Source organism: Mustela nivalis, assembly GCF_964662115.1.
Source record: "Mustela nivalis genome assembly, chromosome: 2".
Classification (NCBI taxonomy): Eukaryota; Metazoa; Chordata; class Mammalia; order Carnivora; family Mustelidae; genus Mustela; species Mustela nivalis.
This window is the reverse complement of record NC_139021.1, coordinates 61,320,930-61,346,760: the sequence shown is the minus strand read 5'-3', so window position 1 is coordinate 61,346,760 and position 25,831 is coordinate 61,320,930. Positions and strand designations below refer to the sequence as shown.

General features: G+C 40.7%; 1 protein-coding gene across 20 annotated transcripts in view; it reads right to left on the bottom strand.

Annotated features, from left to right (window-relative positions):
• The window catches only part of NCOA2 (nuclear receptor coactivator 2), a 304,156-nt gene that overhangs the window by 141,422 nt on the left and 136,903 nt on the right, over positions 1–25,831 (bottom strand). For 5 of the 20 annotated variants that reach the window (XM_082721167.1, XM_082721174.1, XM_082721172.1 and 2 more), the window contains exon 3: positions 262–318. The exons of the other annotated variants lie outside the window; for them this stretch is intronic. The gene's annotated coding sequence lies outside the window, so the exon portion shown is untranslated. The remainder of the gene's footprint in view (positions 1–261; positions 319–25,831) is intronic. 20 annotated transcript variants of the gene reach the window in all.

Sequence of the window (25,831 nt, the reverse complement as noted above, 5' to 3'; positions counted from 1 at the left end):
TTTTCTAAAACAAGCATGAGATTGTATCTGGCCACATAAAGTCACTGTAAGAAACCTTTAATCATGAAATAAACACAAAAGAAATAAGGACCACGAAGGAATCAGTCTGGACGGCACTGAATCTATCTGTTCCTGAGAACATTGTCACTTCCCAGCTGTCAGGCTCGGTCCTCTGTTGGACAGCACGCACCTCCAATCCGCCAGCACACAGAATTCCAAGAACATTACCAAATATTAAGTCAGAGCACTTGGAAAACACACCTTGTAACTGTCCACAGCCTCTGCAGTTCAAACCGGGGCTCAGCAGCTTGTCTTCCTCTTCACCAGTGATGTAAATAAAAATACCAAACATCACTCTTCGAAAAAGCACAAACCCCCCCAAACCCCACAATTAGCAATACATTTATTGCCTCTGAGATAAATCTCCTCTATTAAACCAGACCAACATTATGCCTTGATGTGACCTAAGCACATGCTGAGCCCCCTGCTGCTTATCTCCTCTATCATTTGTTTCTAACGATAGCTGACAAACTAGCCTCACAAATCCTTTTTTAGCTGCTGATCAGACAGATCCCCCTTTGACAATCCAGCATGGTGGAACACTCGAAAATTCTTCCTGCTTCTATTCTATTGCTTGCTCTAAAAACCGGTTTCCTTTTCATTGAGATAATAGCCTTTTCTGCAGTCACATGACTCAGGAGCTACATTAGCAGAGCTTTATGATAATAGACTAAGCCTCTACCCCTCCTGTTATTAAGAGAATGTCTTTTTCTTCTTCTCTCTCTCTCTCTCTCTCTCTCTCTCTCTCACACACACACACACACACACACACACACACACGGGCATAATGCCCACATGCATTCAATACACATGTCTAAAATTATTTACTCTTCTTGGAATTACCATAATAAATAAAAAAGTATACCCTAAAATGAAAATGCTCCCAATTTCTAACTCTGCTGCTAAAAATAACTGCTAAGAACAAACACTGATGCATGGCCTTCCGTTCAGTACGATGCAGCGTGCTGCCCATCAACAGTCCCCTATGAGCAGTGATATAAATGCTATAGTTAGAAGAAAAGGCGTGCTCTCTCATTCATTCTCTGGAGCCCGGCCCCCACTGATCTAAATCTCATAGATCTGGCATAACAAAAACTTTGGAGACATTACAGCTATCCACATATTGGAAATGGGTTCCCTATTTTAGTAAAACACATGTTAAGCACACTTTTAAACACCAAAAGGTACTCTTGTTAGGAATAAATCCTCATTAAGTAACTTATAAGTTGTCCCAAGAAGAAAAATGTTCCCATGGCCAAAGCCATCTTCCAAAATAATAATCAAAAGTTCCTTTCAGTCTGGCCAGTTTGATTAATTTCTGATAAACCATCGACTCGCAAAACACATCATGTAGAAGCACTAGCACAATGCCTGACACAGAGTCCTTGTCCCAGAATGGTTCTCACAGGTCTCTAGTAAAAGGTTAAAATACTAGACAAAGAGACCGTAGATTACATTACAAACTTACATCATTTTCAGTTATGATCTTCTTCTTACTAAAAACTTTTCAAATCGACCAAGCAAGTAATTTGGGGAAGGAGTTTAAGTGTAAGAATGTGTTGAGAAGTCAGAAAGAGATGGGGTAAGGAGTTGCCCCAGGAGAAAAGCATACTAAAGCGCAAGGCACACTGGGAGACAGACGTACACAATGAGGCTAAAAGAATCTGTTACACTGAAATCAATATATTAAGCTACATTTTACATTCCTTCGTTATAATTATTGCCTTGGTTTTCTCATCTCAAAAATGGAAAACAGAGATTTTTAAAAATTGAACTATAATTAACATAAAATTTTATATTGCATTATATGTTAAAATTAACATATAATTTTATATTTGGGTCCGTAACATATGGATCCAATAATTCTACACACTACTCAGTGCTCACTTGTAAATGTAGCATGAAAAGCAGATATCCTAATTTTTTTAACTTTTAACTATGATAAAATACACATAAAAGTTACCATCTTACAGTATACAGTTCAATGACAAGTTTATTCCCTATTTTGCAGATCTCCCAAACTTTTTCACCTTGCAAAACTGAAACCTTAATACTCATTAAACAACTCCCCTTTAATACTCATTAAACAACTCCCCATAAATCCTTCTCCCCAGCTCCTGACAACTGGCATCTCTTTTTTGTATCGATGAATTTAGCTACTTTAGACACCTCATATAAGTGTTAATCATACAGGACTTGTCTTTTTGTGTACAGATATTTTATAGAATAATTATTTTAATAGCTGGAAATCAAAACAAAGACCTTTCATCTCACAAAATCATTTTACATGAACTATAATTATAAGTAAACCATGCCAAAATTCTGTTTTTTAATACAGAAAAACCAAGAACTGTTACAGACACAACTATATAGAGGGATTATCATATAAAAGTGACTTATACAGGGGCGCCTGGGTGGCTCAGTGGGTTAAGCCTCTGCCTTCGGCTCAGGTCATGATCTCAGGATCCTGGGATCAAGCCCCACATCGGGATCTCTGCTCAGAGGGAGTTTGCTTCCTCCTCTTTCTCTGCCTGCTTGTGATCTCTCTCTCTTTGTCAAATAAATAAAATCTTTAAAAAAAAAAAAAAGTGACCTATAAAAAAAACTCTTAATTTCTCAGAACTCAAAAGAACTGAACAATTCTAATTCCAAGACTCTTAGTTTACTCCGATTACCCACTCCACACTATATCAACAATTTGGGTAAGACAGAGTGGGTGTTTACTAATCATCTCCACATCACTAACCAGAACCACCACCACTCTGGAAGGCTGCCCTAATAACTAACAGGCCCTAAAATGACTACAGAGGTGTCAAGGAATATAGGCTTCCTGAAGACCTCTGTGAAGAAATTCAATTAGAAAATAAAATGTTTCTAAGAAAATAAATTTTAAAAAAATTTTTTAAAGATTTTATTTGACAGACAGAGATAACAAGTAGGCAGAGAGACAGGCAGAGAGGGAGAAAGGAGGAAGCAGGCTCCCTGCTGAGCAGAGAGCCTGATATGGTGCTCGATCCCAGGACCCTGGGATCATGACCTGAGCCGAAGGCAGAGGCTTCAACCCACTGAGCCACCCAGGCGCCCCAAATTTAAAAAAGTTTAAATGCTGGCACATGTATCACAAAAAAAGCCAAAGCACAATTCAGAATTATTAAGATAACTAAAGTAATTGTTAAAAAAATAAAACCTTTTAGAGTTGTAATGATTTTAATAGATATCCAAATATTTTCAGTATGTACTTAAAGTCTAAAGTCAATAGTCAGGGAATCACAGGAAATTGATGTATCATAGGAAATTATTCTCCTAGTAGATAATGAGAGAAAACTTTTTTTTAAAGAATAGCACAGGAACTACAAGGGGCAGTTTAGTGATATTCAACTACCTACATATGTCCTTTTCCCGCTCATATTATCAAATCTTTGGTTATCGCAGAAATCACTTCTACAGAGGTAGGTTGAGGTCACAGATACTCTAAAACAAACACAGGTATCCTTGATTAGCTACAATGGAGTTTTTACAAATGATTTCTCAGCCAAATGCTATGAATTCCCCGATCAAATCAACAGCAGTAAGAAAATGTCTCCTGCCAAACACATCAAAGTAAAATGTCTTGATCCAGATTCTGCGCTTACACTTCAAGATGTATTGCTGTTAGCAAATCTGTCCTTCTGTCATATTTTCTGCTGGCAAGCACAAATAGGTAAAATTTTCTAGCTCCCCTCCTGAGTACAGAAGGTGGCTGCAGCAGATTTTATCATTAGCAACTTTAAACTTTTTTCGTCACCAAGACAGTAGTGTTTAAAAGGGAATTAGACTAGATAATTTGCAAAGTTGTTTCTAGCTTTCATGTTTTCTGATGGTTGTTATATATGTCAGTGTGGTTCATTCTTAAACCAAAAGACTGGTGAGAGGTAAAACAAGGATTCTGTAGAGTAATGCTTCACTTTTTATTAAAATGAGGTGAAATTTACATTCAGTCCAATAAACAGATCTTAAGAGTAAAGTTCAAGAGTTCTGAAAAATGAGGGGCGCCTGGGTGGCTCAGTGGGTTAAAGCCTCTGCCTTCGGCTCAGGTCATGATCTCAGGGTCCTGGGATCAAGCCCTGCATCCGGCTCTGCTCAGCAAGGAGCCTGCCTCCCCCTCTCTCTGACTGCCTCTCTGCCTACTTGTGATCTCTGTCTGTCAAATAAATAAATAAAATCTTAAAAAAAAAAAAAAGAAGAGTTCTGAAAAATGAAAGCACCTATGTAGCCCACACTCCTATCAAGATGTAGAATACTTTTGTGATCCCTGAATAGTTCTCCAGTGCTCATTCTCAGACAATCTCTCTCTCCTTAACCCCACCACCAACTGCCAAATTTATTCTATTATTACAGATTAGTTTTGCTTCTTCTAGAACTTCAATGGAATCATACAATAAGTACTCTTTATGCTTCTTTCAGCATAAAGTTTTGAAGTACTATTGCTATCATGAGGATAGGAGGGGACCACTAGTCAAGTACTGCAGGGGACCTCTAAGAGCTGACAGTGGCACAAGGCAAACACCTAGCAAGCAAGCAGGACCTCAAGTCCTACAGCTGCAAGATACTGAATTTTGCCAATAAGAATGAGCTGGAAGTGGGTGTTTCCTCTCAGTGCCTCCAGATGAGAACTCGTTCTTGCTGACACCTTCATTTCAGCCTTATGGTAACCCTGAGTATAGAATCCAGCCATGCCATGCTGAATTTCTTTTTTTTTTTTCCTTTTTAAGATTTATGATTTATTTATGGGGGGGGTAGCAAAAGAGGGGGAGGCAGGGGTGAAGAACGTCTCCAGCAGCCTCCCCACTGAGCAAGGAGCCCGACAAGGGCTTGATCCCAAGACTCCGAGATCATGACCTGAACTGAAAAGAAGAGTCAGATGCTTAACTGACGGAGCCACGCGGGCGTCCCTGAATCTCTGATCTACACAGAATGGTGAGCTAATAATGTGGGTGTAGTTTGTCTGTGGTCATCTGTTACACAGCAAAGGTAAACTAACACAGATTTACTATATACAAGCTGCTACGAGTACATACATACAAGTCTTTTGCAAGACATACACTTATATTTCTTGGAGGTAAACACCTAGAAGTGGAATCGCAGGCCCACAGATATGTACCTTCTTACCACCTCACATTTCCACCAGCCAGCACGCGCACACGCACGCACGAGGGCTCTGGGTGCCCCACATCCTCACCAGCATTTGGCGTTGTCAGTCTTTTTAATTTTAGCTGAAATCCTAAATCTGTTAGCAGCCTTCTCTACAGATGGGGCGCAATCCTCAACCATCTCCTTCTCTGTGGAGCTTTTAGAACATTTACAGCTAATAATACCACAGTCAGTCTTGTTTTATATTCTGCGTTAGCAGAGGTCCAGCCACACTGCGGCACAGAGACTGAAGGGCAGGGATCACGCCTCGTGTTGCTCTTACAGTTACTGCTCTTAAAGTTCCCAGCACCAACTCTCCTAGCACTGCTTCTGGATCTTACTCGTCCAATTTGCGTCCTGACATTTCTTTGACTTCTAAAGGCAATTATGTAGCAATATGAAAGAAATACTTTTGAAGAGGCCCCTTTATAGAAAGGCAGGAGTGCGACCTTGGGAGTGATACTTTAGTGTGAATCCATATACCACCTGTATGACCCCTAAGCAAGTTACCTAACCTGAGTCAGGTTCAGATGCGTAAATGGTGGGCAGGGGTGGGGGGTGGCTACAGGGAGCAGCAGTGCCGTGCCTATACTCCATTGTTATTGTGCAGATTTTAGGAATTATATCGAAAGCAACTAGCCCAGCACCTGGCAGAGGAGGACATCAATCAATGGGAGCTATTACCAGCTCTTAGTTTGATTACATTCCACAAAAAGAAGAGGGAAGCCATATCAATTATAACTTTGAGAAAAGAGGAAAAGAATATATAATGTTAAGAGTTGTGTTAGGTGGATGGGACCACAGGTGATTTTCATAATTTTAAAATAATGGCATTACTTAAATGATCAGTTTTAAAAAGCTGGCAGCTTCTAAAGCTGGGTAAAGGGTACGTGAGGGCTTATAACCCTATTCTATATTTCCAAAATACAAATAAATAAATTGAGCCAGAAAATGGCAAATCTTTAATCAACAAAGATGTTGTGGTATATGCTATTATCATATATTTTATTTATTCATATTTTAAAAATGAGATACACTCTGAAGATGTCACACTTACCAAATTGCCGAGTGTAAACAAACTAAGTCATCTAGGATATTAATTTATAAACCCATTAACACTGTAATTACATAGATCAGATTTCTAAAACCTGATAAAATATCCTGGAGTCATGTATCTGTTAAATATATTTTTACCATGATGAGGAAAAGTTAAGTAATGTCCATTTGAACTGGCTGTTTTCATTAGACATACAGTCCACAGAATTAGGTCACCAGACTCCTGACTTCCTTCCTCAAGAGCTGAGTCCATGATAAAGGAAAAGGCCTATCTGTGAATATCCTGACCATGGATGTTATCCTACCATCACTAACCAAAGATTTCATTCTTTTGATATGGAGGAAAATGAGCCTTCGAGAAGGCCCAACTGTGCTAAGCGAGCAGTGAGTGCTATTTTGTTGGGTTATTTCCAATAAAAGGCTTATGCAAACAGGAGTGCATAAATGCCTATGATACTACTGCATTATACCCACACAAAAGAGAGCTGAGGAGAAGGACGGTAGAGCGCAATCACTTCTAAATATGACTCTGCCAAGTTACCACTTCATGAAATGAAATAATATACAAATAGCATACTATACTCCCATCTCAGCATTTGTACCTCATCCAAGGATTTCAGAGGCTTCAAGTACTGAATCAGATTCTTCCCAATTAGCACATATGTACCATCGAAAGTAAGTTGCCTTTAAAAGGTGTGGTTATTCTTTGAAGTCACTGGAGTACCACCACGAGATTATAATTAAAATGCTGAGGTGGTCTGTTAACTAGAATTAACGAGAACCATAGGAGCCTATCAGGGTTTATACATTTTATACCTCAAGCTTCCAAAAATGCTTAAGGCTCAGGAAGCAGATTATATATCTCAAGAACTGAAATCACTGGTAGAATCCATCCCTCTAAGATAGACATTATTCCCTAAAATGTTCTGACAGGATCAAAGACCATTTAGAATTGTAAAATCTCGGAACCAAAATGAATGTGAGGGCCACCCTGTCCCGGGACTCTGGAAGCCATCCATTTCCAATTCCCAAACCGGGGTAACTCCGTAGTCTCCAGTATATACTTTTTAAAAGATCTTTATTTATTTGACAGACAGAGATCACAAGTAGGCAGAGAGGCAGGCAGAGAGAGAGCGGAGGATACAGGCTCCCTGCTGAGGAGAGAGCCCAATGCAGGGCTTGATTCCAGGACCCTGAGATCATGACCTGAGCAGAAGGCAGAGGCTTTAACCCACTGAGCCACCCAAGCGCCCCTTCTTTTTTAAACATTTAACTTCAGAATCATTGACATGTTGAGGGAGAAAACGTCCCGCACTGTTGGTGAGGGTCCAAAAAGTAACCAAGGGTGGAGCCTTGACCATATTGCTCCTTCAAAACATTAGAAAGGACTGCGATTGCAGGGATAACACAGAAGAGCAATAACACATCCTTGAGCGTGAAGTCTCCTGGCCTCACAAACCTTCTTGTCATCCTTAACTCTTGCGAATTAACCAGATTTGTTTTTCTGGCTCTGCTATTCTCTGGATCCTCTATTCATTAACTTCTCCCAAACAAAGCCAAAAGAACATGTCAGTCACACACACACAGAGGACTGAAGAATGTGGCTCACTATTTTCACTGTATCATAAAGGAATGCTACGCAGGTAGATGATAGTAAGACTTTTGTGTCAACCTGTTTTAACTAAGATCTGACCAGAAATTTTCATTTATTCACAAACTTGGCTACAGAAGCAGAAACATCAAAGTAAGACAAAAAGTTTCTTTTTGTGTAGGAGATGCCATATTTGAGGCAAATAATTAATTATTCACCTATTCCAAATTTCACAGGCACAAGAGGCCCTTGTGACAAAAGGTGCTAAGGGACATGTGTTTTATGTTGGTCTATAAGACTGCATCCCTCACAGCAGATCACTGTATCTCAGAACCTCGAGTCAATCCCAACTTCAAGTGCCACTTGTGAATGCTTTTGAGGTGGATGATTTCTTTCACCTTCCCCTCACGGGAGCTCTTTCTTTTTCTGTCTTCTCCTATTCTCTCCTTCCTCTCAAAATATCATTAAGATTATGTTTCCTTGTCTGGAAGAGGGTAATAATGATTGCAATCATAGTCACAAGTACAGAGAAAGAGGGAAAATATCTTAAGGGGAAAAAAGAAATCTTTCCTTGGAGCCCACAGGCCACAGCAATAGTTTCTAAGAAAGGAAAACATTTTTGATACCTGACCTGCTGTCTTCCTCTCTTTAAAGCTTTAGATTAATTCATTTCATCCAACCAATATTTATCAATTGCCAGTGTCATGTAAGGCACTAAGTCAGGTGCTAGGCATACAAAAATGAACAGGACAAAGTTCCTGACCTCATGAGACCTATAATCAAGGAGGGCAAAGAGAAATGTCAGCAAAATTTATAAAATATGATAAAAAATGCCATTTCAAGGTCTGGGCTGTTATAGCACCAAGGAGAGAGAATGCCTAACTTTGGAAAGGAAGGCCCAACCAAGAAATATTTCAAAGGGCAGCAGGACACAAGTAGGACTGTATCAAGTGTATGAGGAAGTGGAGAAGTAAGTGCACAAGCAGGAGAGAATAAAAGCAAGTCTCTTCCTAGGGCTTTAAGGAAATCTCCATGAGGGTCCCTAAAAAAAGGTGGTGGGGGTGCCTGGGTGGCTTAGTTGGCTAAGTGAATGCCTTTGGCTCAGGTCATGATCCCAGAGTCCCAGGATCAAAAGTGGTGGGAAAAAATGGGGGAAAGGTGGGCATGAACAAGGCGAGGATAAGCTTTATCTGCAGAGCTAAGGAGGCTGAAATTCATCCTGCAGGGAATAGGAAACCCAACTGAGCAGCTTAATAACATGATTTTTTTTTTTAAAGGAAGTTTAGGGGTGTCTGGGTGGCTCAGGGAGTTGAATGTCTAACTTTGGCTCAAGTCATGATCTCAGGCTCCCCTCTCAGTGGGGAGTCAGCTTGTCCCTGTTCCCCCCAGCCCCCGCTTGTGGTCTCTCTCTCTCTCAAATAAATAAAATCTTTTAAAAGATGAAACTAAATGAGAATGAGAAAGAGAAAAGAAAAAAGAGAAACAAAGTTTACCAGTGGTATGGACTTCAAGAAATGATACTAGTTAGGGAGAACAGTTAGGAAACTGTACCAATAATATCAGTGAGAAATGATGAGATTAGATGTAAGCTAAGTTATCTAACCCCTGAAAGTCTAACACAGCCCCAAAATTAACCCTCACATATATGGTCAAATGGTTTTTGACAAAGGTGCCAAGATGATTCAATGGGGTCCTTATATTTGTCTTTTCAACAAATGGTGTTGGGAAAATCAGATACTCACATCAAAAAAAAAAAAAAAAAAAAAAATTAGACTCTTGGCTTACATATACAAAACTAACTCAAGAGTAGGTCAGAGACCTTAACAGAAGAGCTAAAACTATAAAAGTCTTATAAGAAAACATAGGGGGAAATGTCATGATAGTAGGTTTCATAATCCAACAGATTTTTCAGATATAACACCAAAAGCACATGTAACCCCCCCCAAAAAAAAGGAAAGAAAGAAAGAAAAAATAAGTTGGGGTGCCTGGGTAGCTCAGTGCCTGCCTGCCTGTAATCTTGCTTTGTCAAATAAATAAATAAAATCTTCAAAAAAATAAAAAAATAGTTAAGTCAGACTTCAAAATTAAAAACTTCTGTGCATCAAAAGATATTACTGGGTGCCTGGGTGGCTCAGTGGGTTGAGCCACTGCCTTCGGTTCAGGTCATGATCTCAGGGTCCTGGGATCGAGTCCCGCATCGGGCTCTCTGCTCAGCAGGGAGCCTGCTTCCCTCTCTCTCTCTCTGCCTGCCTCTCCATCTACTTGTGATTTCTCTCTGTCAAATAAATAAATAAAAAATCTTTAAAAAAAAAAAAAAAGATATTACCAACAGAATAAAAAGGCAATCTATGGAATGGGGGAAAATATTTGCAAATCATATATGTGATATGAGATCAATATCCAATATACAACATAAACAGTTTGATTTTTAAAAATGGGGAAAGCATTTGAACATGCACTTCTCCAAAGAAGATATACAAAGGGCCAATAAGCACATAAAAGGATGCTAAACCTCAATAATCATTAGGGAAACGAAAATCAAAGCCACAAGGTACCATGTCACATCTACTAGGATGGCTATTATCAGAAAACTAGAGGGGCACCTGGGTGGCTCAGTCAGGTAAGCATCCAACTCTTGATGTCAGCCCAGGTTTTGATCTCAGGGTCATGAGTTCAAGCCCCATACTGGGCTCCACACTGGGCATGGAGCCTACTTTAAAAACACACACACATAGTAGCTAACTAAAAAACAAGTATTGGCAAAGATGTGGAGAAACTGGAACCCTTGTGCATTGTTGTTGGCCTATAAAGTGACATAGCCACTACGGAAAATTGGATGGTGATTCCTCAAAAGAATTGAAAATAAAATGACCAAATGACTCTTCTGGGTATGTACCCCCAAAAAACTGAAAGCAGGGACTTGAACAAATATTGATACACCTATGTTCATAGCAGCATTATTCACAATTGCTTCAAGGTGGAAACTAGCAAGTGTCCACCGACAGATAAATGGATAAATAAATGCATCATGATACATACATACAATGAAATACTATTCAGCTATAAAAAGGGAGGAAATGTGGACACATGCTACAAGATGGATGAACCCTGAGGACATGCTAAGTGAAATAAGTAACTAGAGGTTAGAATCTCTAAATGAGCTTCCCAGAATGGTCAAGTTCACATAGAGGAGACCAGTGTTTGCCAGAGAAAGGAGGGGAGAAGGAATGGGAAGACAGTGTTTCGCGGGTGCAGACTTTCAACTAAGTAAGACAAGTTCTGGAGACAGATATTGCTGATGGTTATACAACAATGTGAACGTGCTTAATGCCACAGAATGGCACACTTAAAATGGCCAAAACGGTAATTTTGTTATGCATATTTTACCCACAATTTATTCTAAGGAGTCTACTATATCTATCCTTGAGTTAGAGAATGTAAAAAATGTCCTCATATTTGGAATTTTGCTTACATTTTCAATAGTATCATTATTGCCTCAATGAAAGCATATTCTCTGTCAGCTGCCAAAAAATAAAAGATTTACCCTGACTCATGGAAAAGAAAACAATAAGAAGTAATACCTTTAGACCTCAGTGGTTAGACCAAAATTATCCCTGGCCTCTAAGGAGGGAAGCCAAAGGACAACACACACACGTGACTATGCCTTTACGAATGACCATGTCTGGTCTGTTCTATAATGATTATAACCCCCGGCAGACAGTCTCTCTTTTGCTGCCTGCCTGCTGCTCCCTTGCAGTATATTCAATAACCTTCTATCTCCTTTTTAAAGAAATGATTATAAGCCCCAAGTCTGGTCTAGCTGCCTGCTGTGTGCCCAAGGTTTCAAGTGATTCATGTTCATTTACTATTAGTCCAATAAGTAGAATTACCACTAAAATTTCGGAGTATTTTCTGCCTTACAAAATAAAGATAAAACCATGTGTTAACTAAGCAAGAGAACCTCAACAAAAAGGTCAGAGAACAATTTACTCATTTCGTTAGTGAGAAAATGAAGAGTAAGTTAGGTATCTAAGATCCTCCTTAATTAAAGCAACGAGAAAGCTCACAGAGGTAACTCTACACAATCTCAGCTAATACACGATTCTATTACTTCTACTTATTTGTACTTTACTGTAGAATAAAGTAACTGATCTATACGAATACGACGACAAAAATGCTGAAGCACAAAAATGAGACTCTCAAGACTAAACCCTATCACGGAATGCACAAAGTCTGGCAAACGCACAGCGCACACTTAGTCACCCCTTCTCCCGAGGTACAGCAGACACTGCTAATTAATCACTTCTGAGTCTGTATGTGGCCTCTCAATTCTTCTCAACACAGCACTCCAGGCAATCACTATAATCAATAGGAGCTGGCACCAGAGATGAAGTCTGCTTGCCATCCCAACACCAGGGTGGGAATGGGAGAGGGAACTGGGGCAGCCAAGAATCACCGAGGAGATGCAGTCAAGAGTCTCTCCTAGGGGAGAGAGGATATCAACACAACACAGCACAACAGATTTTGCAACAGTAGCTTGCCACAGGAACAGGAGCAGAATCCATTGGTTTGACGCAGCCACCTCTTCTATGAAGCCTGTTTCAGACACCAGTAAAGACCCGGCCACGCCCTCAGTGACATAATAAACTCTGTAGTTCTTTGAAAATAGAGCTTTTATCCTTGACAGGACTGAAAAAGCGAGGGGCACAATTTGGTATATGTTCCTGGAATTTTGTTAGAAAAATGCCTTGCTAGTAAAAGAAAATCTTCCCCAGCAGGAGAGGAAAGGTTTCCAGATTGGCCAACTACTCACCACCTGTCCTTCCAATTTTGCTGCTTCCTCCTGGGTTCTATTCAAACTGCATTCCCCACTGTTCCTGGAAACCAGCTGGCAGAAGTGGGGGGTGCAGAGAAATGGAGGCAAATTTGCAAGTGACAAAAAAGTTTTTCAAAGATAAGATCTGAGCCAGCATGCCAGTGCTCTGGAGTGGACCTTGACCGGAATGGGAGCCAAAGTATAGGCTTTTCGTTGTATTTGGAAGATTCTAAACCACAGCCATGTTATCCAGTCAGGCCCAACCACGAAGAGGCAGTTTTATTGTTTTTAATGTTTTGTGATATTCTCCCCCACCCCACAAACATGGCCAATTTCATCATAAAGGGACCCCATTCTTTATAAGCAAGACATCCTACTCAGATGACATCAGGTTAAAACTACTAATAGACTAAAGAGAGGGAAAGAAAGCACTAAAGACACGTTTTTAGAAATCAGGCACATCTAGCGCTGACCATGTGCCAGGCACGGGCCTAAGTTTTTTTTTATTGACACTCATATCCGTTTTCCTCACCACAGTCCTATGGGGCTGGGACTATGATTTCTCCCAATTTACAGGAAACTGAGGCACAGGGAGGTCAAGTACAGCTAGTAAGTAAAAGGGCCAGAAGCTGCATCTGCGCAGTCTGGTTCCACAGTCTGTGCTCTTAGCCACTGTATTTATACACAAAAAGCAGAAAGGCACACATGCTCCGTGATTGCCAAGTACTCGGGCACTGTGCCAGCTAAGGGCTTTGCATGTGGCATCTCACTGGTTCCTTCAAATACCACATGAGATGGGTTTAATCTTCCCCTTTCAGAGACAAAAACACCGAGGGTCAGTGAGGTTAAGTAACTTATTCAAGGTTACACAATAGGAAGATTGCCAAACACCAGTTACTTACTGGGGGCCAAGCACACACGCTAGCCACTAGGACTGCACTGTATCTTTAATCCTCTCAACAGCCCTATAACAGAGGTGCTCATTTACCCCCATTTTACAGCAGAGAAAAATGAGGCTTAGAAAAAGGCTGGATAGTTTGGTTAGAGTCAGATTAGTAAGAAGAAAAATTCTAAGTCAGATCAGTTGAGTCCAAAGCCCGAGTTCTTCCCCTCAGGAGGCTGGTATAAAGAAATGTTTATACCTCGGCGGCCATATGTACAGCGCTGTAGGGGTTGTGCAGGTGACTCGGCTCCATTCAGTAAACTCAGGGTATAAAGGGGGACAAAGAAGTGTTACACAAATCACTATAGTTTCCCAACATGTAATCATCAACCATTCACTGAGGTCCTTCCTATGTGTGGGGCAAGGGGCGACACGTTCACAGAGGGCAGCCAGGAACTGTCCCGCTCCTTGCCAGACCTTCAGACACGTGGCATACCTCCAATCCCTGCAACCGCCCCGACAGCGCCCTCCCCCCCAGATACGCGCAGAATCACCGGCCTTCCGGAGAACCTAAAAAGCCCTATTTTCTTGCCACTTCCTTCAAGCCCTGTACAACCTGGCCTCTATCAGAACATGTTTTTCAACACTTGGCTTCAATGACACCGCACTGTTAGAATTCTCATCCTATCTGCCTCACCTGTGCTAGGCCCACTTCTCTGCCACCAAGCCAAAAAGAAAAAAGGAAGAAAAAAGGGGGGGGGGGAGAAAAAGGAGGAAGAAAGGGAGGAGGGAGAGAGGGAGGGAAAGAAGGAGGGAGAGAGGGAGGGGAGAAAGAGAGAGGGAGAAAGCAAGCCGGCCCAGCACTATTTGAGTAAACCTCCCCACTTCTCTTCCCCACATAGCCCCTCCTCGCAGCTAGTATCTGCAGAGGCAGTTTCAGCGATCTCACATCTATAGACAGGACAGGTGGGGGTGGGGGGCTGCATTTACACTTGCCGCCCCATGATACCACCTCCGCCCCAGGGCCCAGCTTCCAGCAGCTCAAAGGCCTCCGTACCCAGCTGCGGCATAATTGAGCTCCTCCCCTTTCTGAGGAAGCCCCTCCTCCCTCATCTGCTGCCTCAAAGTCTCTGTTGCTGGTAAGCTCTTCTAACTCCTCTCTCCATCTTCAAACCCAGTTCAGGATCTTTAGATTCTACTTTTGCAGCTTGTCTTGACTGTACCAGCTTCCGTCCAATCTCTCTGCGACTACCAGGATTTCCTTCTCTCTTAGCAGGCTTCTCCAGGAACTTCTCCCTGTGTCAGGATTCTCCCTCTCTCAACTTACCCTTAGGGCCAGTATCAAATTCTACCACCATGGTTCTTTCAGGCTGAACACAGGATGGAAATTACCAGAGTACTGAGGATTAAGTGTGATAATTACAGTAATCGACTACCATACTTCTTAGCACATGGTAAGACTCAATAAACGTCAGGTCTCTCTCCTTTTCTCTTACTTTTACTCTCTGTGAAATCAAACAGGAGCCTGGCCATTGTTGTCCACCAAACAGTCTCCTAGCTCCACAGTTTCAGTTCCGGCCAAACCAGAGTACAGTATTCTCAGACGTGGCCTGACACTTCCCTGTGGCCACCACGTTCATGCCCTTCTACTGACCTCTCCTGCCATTCATGCCAATGTAGATGTCTACAGACCCTCCAATGTTTATCCTCTCAATGGCCTTCTCCTCAGGAAGTTGTCCCTAAACCCCTTCACTTGAGGGAGACCTTTCCCAGGGTGGCTGGCTGGCTCAGTCAGTAGAGCATGCGAATCTTGATTTTGGGGTTGTGAGTTCAAGCTCCACAGAGGGTGAGGAGCCTACTTAAAAAAAAAAAAAAAAAAGACAGAGAGCCCTTTACTCTTTCCCAATGCCCGGAAACCATCAAACTAATCTGATATCAAATTTCAGTAATGCTATAAATATTTATTAATCACTTAATATGTGCCAAGCAATGTATCAGAACCTGAGGCCACAAATGTAAAACACTACTGTATTCTTGGTGTATCATGGTTATTACAGTCCACATACTTATCATACCCTAAGTAAATTATAAACTTGGTAGTGGTCCAACCCTATGATTATAAGCTCTCTGATGTCACAGTCTGTGTATTACTCATCTTTGTATTCTCCTCAGCACTGATTAAGATACCTTGGTATGTAATATAAATTGCCATACTGGATGGCAACCATAGTAATTTTGTTATATTTTAATATCGTTTCCAGAGACTTTTACGGGGTTTCATAATGAAAAACTATTACTAAAACACATGTGAAAGAAATTACCATTATTTGTAAATTTTCAGATGAAAAAATTATTATTATATACTATTAGGTATATAAAAGTTTACTGTGATTTAAGCATAAAACTAGGATTAGAATTTAAAATCTTAGACAATGGTGCCCAAATTTTAGAATCTAAAGAATGCGTTAAAGTAGGAGCGCCTGGGTGGCTGAGTTGTTAAGCATCCGCCTTTGGCTCAGGTCATGATCCCAGGGTCCTGGGATTGAGCCCTGCCTTGGGCCCCCTGCTTGGCGGGAAGCCTGATTTCTACCTCTCCTTCTCCCTCTCCCACTTGCACTGCTTGTGTTCTGTCTCTCGCTGTGACTCTCTCTGTCAAGTAAATAAAATCTTAAGGAAAAAATAAAAAGAATATTTCAAAGCAATGAATAAGAATAAGACAAACTTCCCGAAATCCTCAATCCTTCTATTAACATTTCCTATGTATTTCTGTGTTTTGTAATTGAGAGGAGATGTCCCATGTCAAAGTCTAATGGCTGATATGCACTGTGCCATATATAAATGAGAAATTAAATGGACTAAATAAAGAACAAATTCACTGCACTGAGTCCCTGACTCAGGTGTGAAACACAAGACTTATTAGTCAGAAGGATAAGGCAAATACAAAGTGTGAAGAAAATCTGACAGAAAACAACTACTGGAACTCTTCCCTCCATATTCAATATCTCTAAGAAATAGAACACGGTCCTCTGTAACAAAGTTATCTAAAATAAAATGAGAGGCAGTCACTCCAGTAGCTTAGCTATTGTAAATATATGGCTACATGCTCAGAGAGTAGAAATAAATCTTAACATTTCAAATATATTATTTCTGCACCCTACTACTTTCAAATGAGTTTTAATTCTGTTTCAATGGGGTAGGGTTTAATGAGGATTAGCAGCCTATTTATTCTTGGTGGTGACCTAGGCATTACACCTAATCATTTGCTTTAAAAAGAACAATGAAGAACAAGTCAATACTTTAAATGTTCAACTTCAAGGAGCCTGGGTGGCTTAGTTGGTTAAGTGTCTGCCTTCAGCTCAGGTCATGATCCCAGGATCCTGGGATGGAGCCCCACACTGGGCTCCCTGCTGAGTGGGGAGCCTGCTTCTCCCTTTCCTTTTGCTGTTCTCCAGGGCTCATGCCCTCTCTCAAAATAAATAAATAAATAAACAAACAAACAAATAAATAAATAAAATCTTAAAAAAAAATTGTTAAATGTTCAACTTCAAATGTTAAGTATCATAACCACAACTGAACAGTAAACTTGGGATGCCTGGCTGGTTCAGTAGGTAAAGCACATGATTCTTTTTTCTTTCTGAGAGAGTGAGCAAGCATATTACAAGCGGGGGTGGGGGTGGGGGGGGTGGACAGAGAGTCCTGTTCATTTGGTAAAGCATCTAACTTTTTTTTTTTTTGAGAGAGAGTGAGCGAGCAAGCAAGCACATGCAAGCTGGGGAGGGACAGTGGGGGGGGGGGGTGGCATAGGGAGAAGGAGAGAGAGAGAATCTTAAGGAGGCTCCACAACCCAGCATGGAGCCTGGCACAGGGCTCAATCTCATGAGATCATGACCTAAGCCAAAATCAAGAGTCTGACCCTTAACCGACTGGGCCACCCAGGTGCTTCACCCCTTTGTTGCTGGGGTGGGGGGAAGCATGTGACTCTTGATCTTGGGGTTGAGTTCAAGCCCCATTCTGGGTGTAGAAATTACTTAAAATCTTTAAAAACAAAAAATAAAAATAAACAGTAAACTTAAAAAATTAGTGAACAGTACATTAATATCTATCTCACATTTCTAAGATGCTAAAGGCTATCAATTTGTTTTCCTTAAAAGCATGACCAATATCACTCATTTTGATAAGATACCTTTTCCTTAAATAACAGAACTTTTAAGTTCCCAGATTAAAATAAAATTAACTAAAAATTATTTACAAAGAGCTTACCAAAAAAGAGAAGAATCACTGTAATTACTGAAGCATGAAATGGTAGGTGAACAGAACAGCCACTTTATTGGGAAAAGTCACACTGTCTGGGTTCCTAGGATGGGTCATGATAAAGATAAAACAGCATATTGTATAAAAGGGGACTATTCAAAGCTAACCCCATCCCTTCATGATATGACAATATGCTTTAAGAGAAAAGATGAAGAAATGACAAAATCATCTGCCTGCTCTAGTTGAAAGGAAAAGGTCAGGATATGGCAAACAGTTACTATGATGGCAAAACACTGCAATAAAACTTGAATCTTAGTTTAGTAAAACTTCTAAAGCTAAATCAAAAAACCCTCAGTACTTATAGCAGGCATTATAAAAATACTTGTAGCAAAGAAATTAGCAAGGACCTCATAATTTAATACCTTTTAAAATATCAAAGCTTCAATTTAAAGTAATTTTAAGAACTGCTAATGTTTATTGAGTGCTAACCAAGTGCTAAGCCTAGTGTTAAGCACTTTATACACATTATCTCATTTAATAACAACCCTATGAAGCAGATATTTATATTATCCCCATTTGTCAAAGTTTGGATTCACACCCAGAATCTGACTTGGTTCTTTAACTACTACAGTAATAGATACTGTATTACCATATATGTGTTTACGTATATATATTAACATGTGGTTCTTCAACCATGCCTTAATATTGTATTAACTTTCATGTAAATTTAATGACCAAGCACATACACACAGTAATTAATATGCCTACTCCTCTTGTCAAATGGGAGTAACCATCTGGATTACTCAACTCTAATCTATACACATTAAAGTACTTTTACATGGAGAAGTGGGGAGAGGCACGGTAATGACAATTGGTTCCAGGCATGGAAAAAGGAAACGATAGTTACCCTTACTGCATTTCTTAGAATCACAACCCACACAGAGGCATGGCTGGGATCACTGTGGGAGGTGTACATGGGCACCACTGCCCATCCTCAGGCAAACCATGGTCTCACAATAGGCTAGAGATGTAATGAGATATTGCAGGTTTGATTCCAGACCACCAACAATAAAATCATTACCGCAATAAAGTGAATCAAATCAATGTTTTTCAGAGCATATAGACGAAAGTTATGTTTACACTATACTATAATCAATTAAGTGTGCAATAGCATTATGTCTAAAAAAATATAAAGACACTAATTAAGAATTCCCTCTTGCTAAAAAAAGTGCTAAGCAGTGTCTGAATTTTCAGTGAGTAGTCATGTTTTTGCTGGTGGAGGGTCTTGCCTTGATGCCAATGGCTGCTGATATATCGGGGTGGTGGTTGTTGAAGGCTGGACTGGTTACAGCAATTTCTTAAAAAAAGATAACAATTAAGTTTCCTGCCTTGATTGACCTCCTTTTGCCAATGATTTCTTTCTAGCATGCAATGCTACTTGACAGCATCTGACCCATGGAACTTATTTCAAAATTAGGGTCAATTCTCTCAAACCCTACCACTGCTTTATCAACAAAGCTTATGTAATATTCTAAATTCTTTGTTGTCATTTCAACAACTGTCACAGCATCTTCACTAGGAGTGAACTCCATCTCAAGAAGCTGCTTTCTGGGCGCCTGGGTGGCTCAGTGGGTTAAGCCGCTGCCTTCAGCTCGGGTCATGATCTCAGGGTCCTGGGATCGAGTCCCGCATCGGGCTCTCTGCTCAGCGGGGAGCCTGCTTCCCTATCTCTCTCTCTCTCTCTGGCTGCCTCTCCGTCTACTTGTGATTTCTCTCTGTCAAATTAATAAATAAAAGCTTAAAAAAAAAAAAGAAGCTGCTTTCTTTGCTCATCGATAAGCAGTCAGTCCTCATCTGTTCAAGATTTATCATAAAATTGTAGTAATTCAATCATATCTTCAGGTTCCACTTTTTATTCTAGTTCTTGTTATTTCTTTTCTTTTTAAAAAAAGAGAGAGAGAGAGAGAGCAAGAGCAGGAACACAAGAGGGGGAGTGAGAGAGGGAGAAGCAGGCTTCCCCTGAGCAGGGAGCCCGATGAGGGGTGCGATCCCAGGACGCTGGGATCATGACCTGAGCCGAAGGCAGAGGCTTAACAACCCAGCCACCCAGGCACCTCAAGTTCTTGCTATTTCTACTACACCTGCAGTTTAGCTCCTCCACTGAAGTCCTGAACCCCTCGAAGTCATCCATGAGAGTTGGAATCAACTGCTTCCACATTCCTATTAATGTTGATATTCTGACCTCTCCCCATGAATCACAAATGTTCTCAATGGCACCTAGAACAGCAAATCCTTTCCACAAGGTTTTTAGTCTACTTTGTCCAGATCCATCAGAGGGCTCTTGATCTATGGCAGCTAAACTTTATGAAATGTACTTCTTACATATTAAGACTGTAAAGTCAAAGTCACTCCTTGATCGATGGGCTGTAGAATGGATGCTGTGTTGGCACATGTAGTTTACAGCCTGTCTCAGCTTTCCTCACTTACCTTCCTCGTTTCTAGCTTTTGATTTCAAGTGAGAGACAAGGAATTCTTTTCACTTGAACAATTAGAGGCCATTGTAGGGTTATTAACTGGCCTAAATTCAGTATTGGTGTCTCAGGAAATAGGGAGGTCGGAGCAAAGGGAGAGATAGAGGTAAGGGACCAACTGATTAATCCATTTATCCATTAGGTTTGCCATCTTATATTGGCAAATGACATATCCAGTAAAGGGTTAGTAGCCAAATGTATAAAGAATCTATAGGGATCCCTTGGTGGCTTGGTCAGTTGATCGCCTGCCTTTGGGTTGGGTTGTGATCCTGGGGTCCTGGGATTGAGTCCTGCATCGGGCTCCTTTTTTTTTTTTAAAGATTTTACCTATTTATTCAACAAAGAGAGAGAGATCACAAGTAGGCAGAGAGAGAGGACGAAGCAGGCTCCCCGCTATGCAGAGAGCCCAATGAGGGGCTCGATCCCAGGACCCTGAGACCACGACCTGAGCCGAAGGCAGAGGCTTTAACCCACTCAGGCGCCCCGTGCATCGGACTCCTTGCTCAGTGGGGAATGTGTTTATCCCTCTGCCTGCTGCTCCCCCTGTTCATGCTCCCTCTTTCTCTAATTAAAAAAAAAAAAAAAAAAAAAAAGAACCTATACAACACAACACCCAAGAAATGAATAGTCCAATTTAAAAAATGGGCAGAAGGGCGCCTGGGTGGCTCAGTGGGTTGGGGCCTCTGCCTTCAGCTTGGGTCATGATCCCAGGGTCCTGGAATCGAGTCCTGTATCGGGCTCCTCCTTGGTGGAGAGCCTGCTTCTCCCCCTGCTGTGCGCTCGCGCTCTCTCTCTCTCTCTCTCTCTCTGACAAATAAATAAATAAATAAATAAAATCTTAAAAAAAAAAAAAAAAAACTATCTTCTGATCCAGCAATTGCATTACTAGGGATTTACCTGAAGGATACAAAACTACTAATTCAAAGTGACACATGCTCCAATATTTCTAACAGCATTATCTGCAACAGCCCAATTATGGAAGCAGCCCAAGTGTCCATCAACTGATGAATGGATAAAGAAGTGTGATATGTATATGTGCACACACACAAATGGAATATTACTCAGCCAATAAAGGAATGAAACCTTGCCATTTGCAATGACATGGGTAGAACTAAAGAGTATAATGCTAAGCAAAAGAAGCCAGTCAGAGAAAGACAAGTACCATATAATTTCATTCATATGTAGAATTTGAGAAACTAAACAAACCAGTGAAGGGGAAAAAAAGAGAGGCAAACCAAGAAACAGACTCTTAACTACAGAGAACAAACTGATGATTACTAGAAGGGATTAAAACAGAAGCTGGGCATAAGGAGTGCACTTGTGGTGAGCACCAGGCGGTGTACAGAAAGTGTGGAGTACTGTATACCTGAAACTAAGATTACACTGTGGCCACTCACTAGAATTCAAATAAAAACTTAAAAAAAAAAAAAGTTGCCCCCTTTTAGGGACACAGTTCACAGCACCCCAAAATAATAACAGTACTATCAAAGATCACAGATGACCAGGACAAATACAACAATAATGAAAAAGTTCGAAGTATTATGAGAATTACCAAAATGTGACCCCGAGACAAAGTACGCAAATGCTGTTGGAAGAATGGAGCTGATCAACTTGCCTGATTCAGAGTTTGATGCCACAGACTTTCAATTTGTAAAAGTTCAATAAAATGAAGCACAACAGAAAAAGGTACGCCCGCCCCCGTATACAAGTGTGGGGAAAAGGGAGGGAGCACAAGAGGCCAGGGAGGAAAGTGCTATCTGGCTAAAAGTCAGCTGGTGATAAATGTAGGAGGAAGGAAGAAGGCCTGAGAAAGCAGTCTTAACTTCCAACCTTGATCCAAAAAACACTGTACTCTTTTATCTTTAAGGACAAGAAGTACTAAGCAAGCAAAGTCATCACTCTCACGTCTATGGTTATGATCATTTTTAGAAAAAAGAAAAAGCCATGTTTAAGCCTCTTATTTTTTGTAAGTTTATTTATGTATATTTATTTTCAGCAATCTCTACACCCAATATGGGGCTCAAACGTACAACCCTGAGATCAAGAGTCCTAAGCTCTTCCAACAAGCCAGCCATGCACCTCTAAGCCTCTTACCTTTTATGGCACCATCTAAGATAAAGTTTTACCATTTTCCTTTTGTTCCAAAAATCAAGAGTTAGTCAAATGCATATTGTTGAATTAGGGCTGTCAACTATACATGGGTCTATCAAAGTTTAGCTAAAAGTCTGAAACTTACTGAAATAATTTCTTAAAAATAATACAAAGATACGTATGTCTTCACAGAAATCAAATTTAACAACTCTTCTAACTGAATCAGAAAATGTGTTTATACCTTTAAATAGGACACAGTATGCTTCCTTATCTCAAATAGGTCACTAAATGTATGTGAAATGTTTTTCACATGTCAAATACTATTTTCCTATTAAATGACCACATTATATTGGACAAGTATGCCCCATAAAAAAGAAAAATCACATTGATGGGTTGAGCTAAGAATTTGGAGAGATCTGACCACATGCTGAAGAAGTATATATTCCAGAGGGGGTCTGTGAACCATCAGTTGTGTCCACTGGTTTAAGTCTATCTCTTCTAAAAATCAAAGCAATAAAAAAATGATCAGAGCACAGCCTCGTTAGCTGACCCCTCTCCATTTTGGACAATGGAAACTCAGGCAGCAGAGCGATATGGAAAGAAATTATGATACCTCCCACTTCCCTTAACAGAGTCTATTACTTAGGCTTAGGATTGCATAATCCAGATGTGGAGGCTATATTTTAAGATGGTTTCTAAGAAAATTAAGACAGAGCTATTTCATTGGTGTATAATATGTAAGAAGCTAATGCTTTAACTCTCTTTCAAATAATTTTAAGTGCGAACATAGCTGCAACACTCCTCAAAGGGGTTTCTTAGATTCAGCTACGCATTCAGGCTCACACAATTATCCTAAGCAACACCTGGCCCCAGTCTCCTGAGAAGAATCGAGGCAGGACACAGCTTACTGGTAGGGAAGCATTAGGCCCCACTCTGCTGCGGAACTCCGCCGGACTGCGCATCCATTTAGCTCAGGTCCATGCTGGCTACATGCGGGAGGTATCCCTTTGAGATGTTTCTGCTCCAAAGAAGCCAGTATCTCTTTTACCAAGTTTATAGGCAAAGCTCCCAAGGTCCTCATAAGGCAACTACCCATTGGTAAGAGTCACACACCCCGGGAAGCTCAATGCTAGGGCTCCCCCCATCAGGAATTTATATTCCATGTAGCCTAGTCAAGATGTGGTTTACCAATCAGGTGTCATTATTACATACACGATGTTGCCTAAAATCAAAGTTGATACATAGTCTTTTATTTTTTTAAGATTTTATTTATTTACTTGACAGAGAGAGATGACAAGTAGGCTGAGAGGCAGGCAGAGAAAGAGAGAGGAGGAATCAGACTCCCTGCTGAGCAGAGAGCCCAATGTGGAGCTCGATCTCAGGACCCTGGGATCATGACCGGGGCCGAAGGCAGAGGCTATAACCTACTGAGCCACTCAGGCGCCCCCAAAGTTGATATATAGTCTTATCAGATTACGAAAGGAACAGGAGGTAGAGAGTTAACCAAAGGTTAAATGCCAACCTGAAGTTATCTGGAATATCAGTAACTATAAATCAGTATGAAAAATACAACCCAATTAAAAGTGGGCAAACTATATTAATAGGCAATTCAGAGGAAAGAACCCAAATGCCCAATGTGTAACCTCAATGGCAATCAGAGAATGCATTTTAAACTAAACTGAAAATACCATTTCACATCCTTGACACTGTCAAATATTAAATCCTTATTTTATTTTATTTATTTATTTGACAGAGAGAGACACAGCGAGAGAGGGAACACAAGCAGGAGGAGTGGGAGAGGGAGAAGCAGGCTTCCTGCTGAGCAGGGAGCCTGATGTGGGGCTCATTTCCGAGATCCTGGGATCATGACCCGAGCTGAAGGCAGACGCTCAACGACTGAGCCACCCGGGTGCCCTCAAATATTAAATCTTATCACTTATCCTAAAGTCCAGCAATCGATCACTCTGCTAGGTAACACCCTGACAAACTCGCCTATGTACACAAGGTGACAGGTACAAAAATATTTGCTCCTGCAATGCTTGTAATTGCAAAAAATTAGAAACAAATATTCATCAAGAGAAAAACAGACAAATAGCAAAATGTTCATATAATGGAATACTGTACATGTGCCTGACCTGTAAAATACACAGATTATTTGCTCAAAAAAACTATAATGGTATACAAAAAAGGCAAGTTGCAGAACAATATAGACAGTGTGGTACTGTTTAAGTTTTAAAACACAGAAAACAGGGGTGCTTGGGTGGATCAGTTGGTAAAGCATCTGACTTGATTTTCACTCAGGTCGTGACCTCAGGGTTGTGAGACTGAGCCCGGGTCAGGCTCACGCTCGGTGGGCAGTCTGTTCGAAAGTCTCTCTCTCTCTCTCTCTGCCCCTCCCCCAGTGTTTGCACTCTCTCTCAAATAAATAGGTAAATCTTAAAAAAAAAAAAAGAGGGAAAAAAATTAAACACAGAAAATAATACCAAATATTATAAACACACAAAGAGTAAAAGTAAAAAAACAAAAATAGAAGCAATGGGTAGAACAAACAACAAATTCAGGATAGCAGTTACCTGTGAGAAAAGAAGAGGAAGCTATAAATAATCCCCCAAAATAGGGGAGGGGGTGTCAAAAAAGTATTATATTTTTAAGTTGCTAAAGAAGAACAAACATTTAAAATCCAGATAAAAAGAATGCCATCTCTTGGCTCTGATCACAGAACTTCTGAGAACACATCTGGTTCTCAGAGCACTTTGAAACTATCATTCTATGTGTAATTCTATTTTTTTACACTGAATTTCTCTTTCCTAACACAATCAGTAGCCAGGCTCTGACAAGCTGCCTTCTTGCGGTCAGGACCCTAAGTCCAGCCGGAATGCTGTGCCCACTGTTCTAAACCAACACTGTCCCTCACTCTTCTCCTCCCCTCCATTTCCGCCCTTCAAATTCACCCTATACCAAAAGCAAAGCACTCAACATAAAATGCCATTTTGGTAATGTCACTCATCAGATCCCGAACTTTTAATCTTTGAGGGCAGCTACTGCCTAGAGAATAAAAGGAAAACACTTTAACCCAGCGTTTATAGGCCTCAAAACCTGGCTCTAAACTGTATGTCTAATGGTATCTTCTACTTACTTACTTCTCTCTGTACAAAGGGCTTGCTCCCTGGCCGATGTTCTATTCAAAGCCCTGCAAAGGCTTTGCTCATTCCCTTCTCTTCCTCTTTGTTCAAGCTGTGTCTCTTGCCTGGAACACCACCCCTTTTCAGGTATCCAAATCCTACCTGTCTCTTAAGACTTTGCCCCAAGTCTTCTCTCCCACCATAAATTCATCTCTAACCAACTGACTCTAATGTGGACTCACTCATTCATTCATTTAAGTA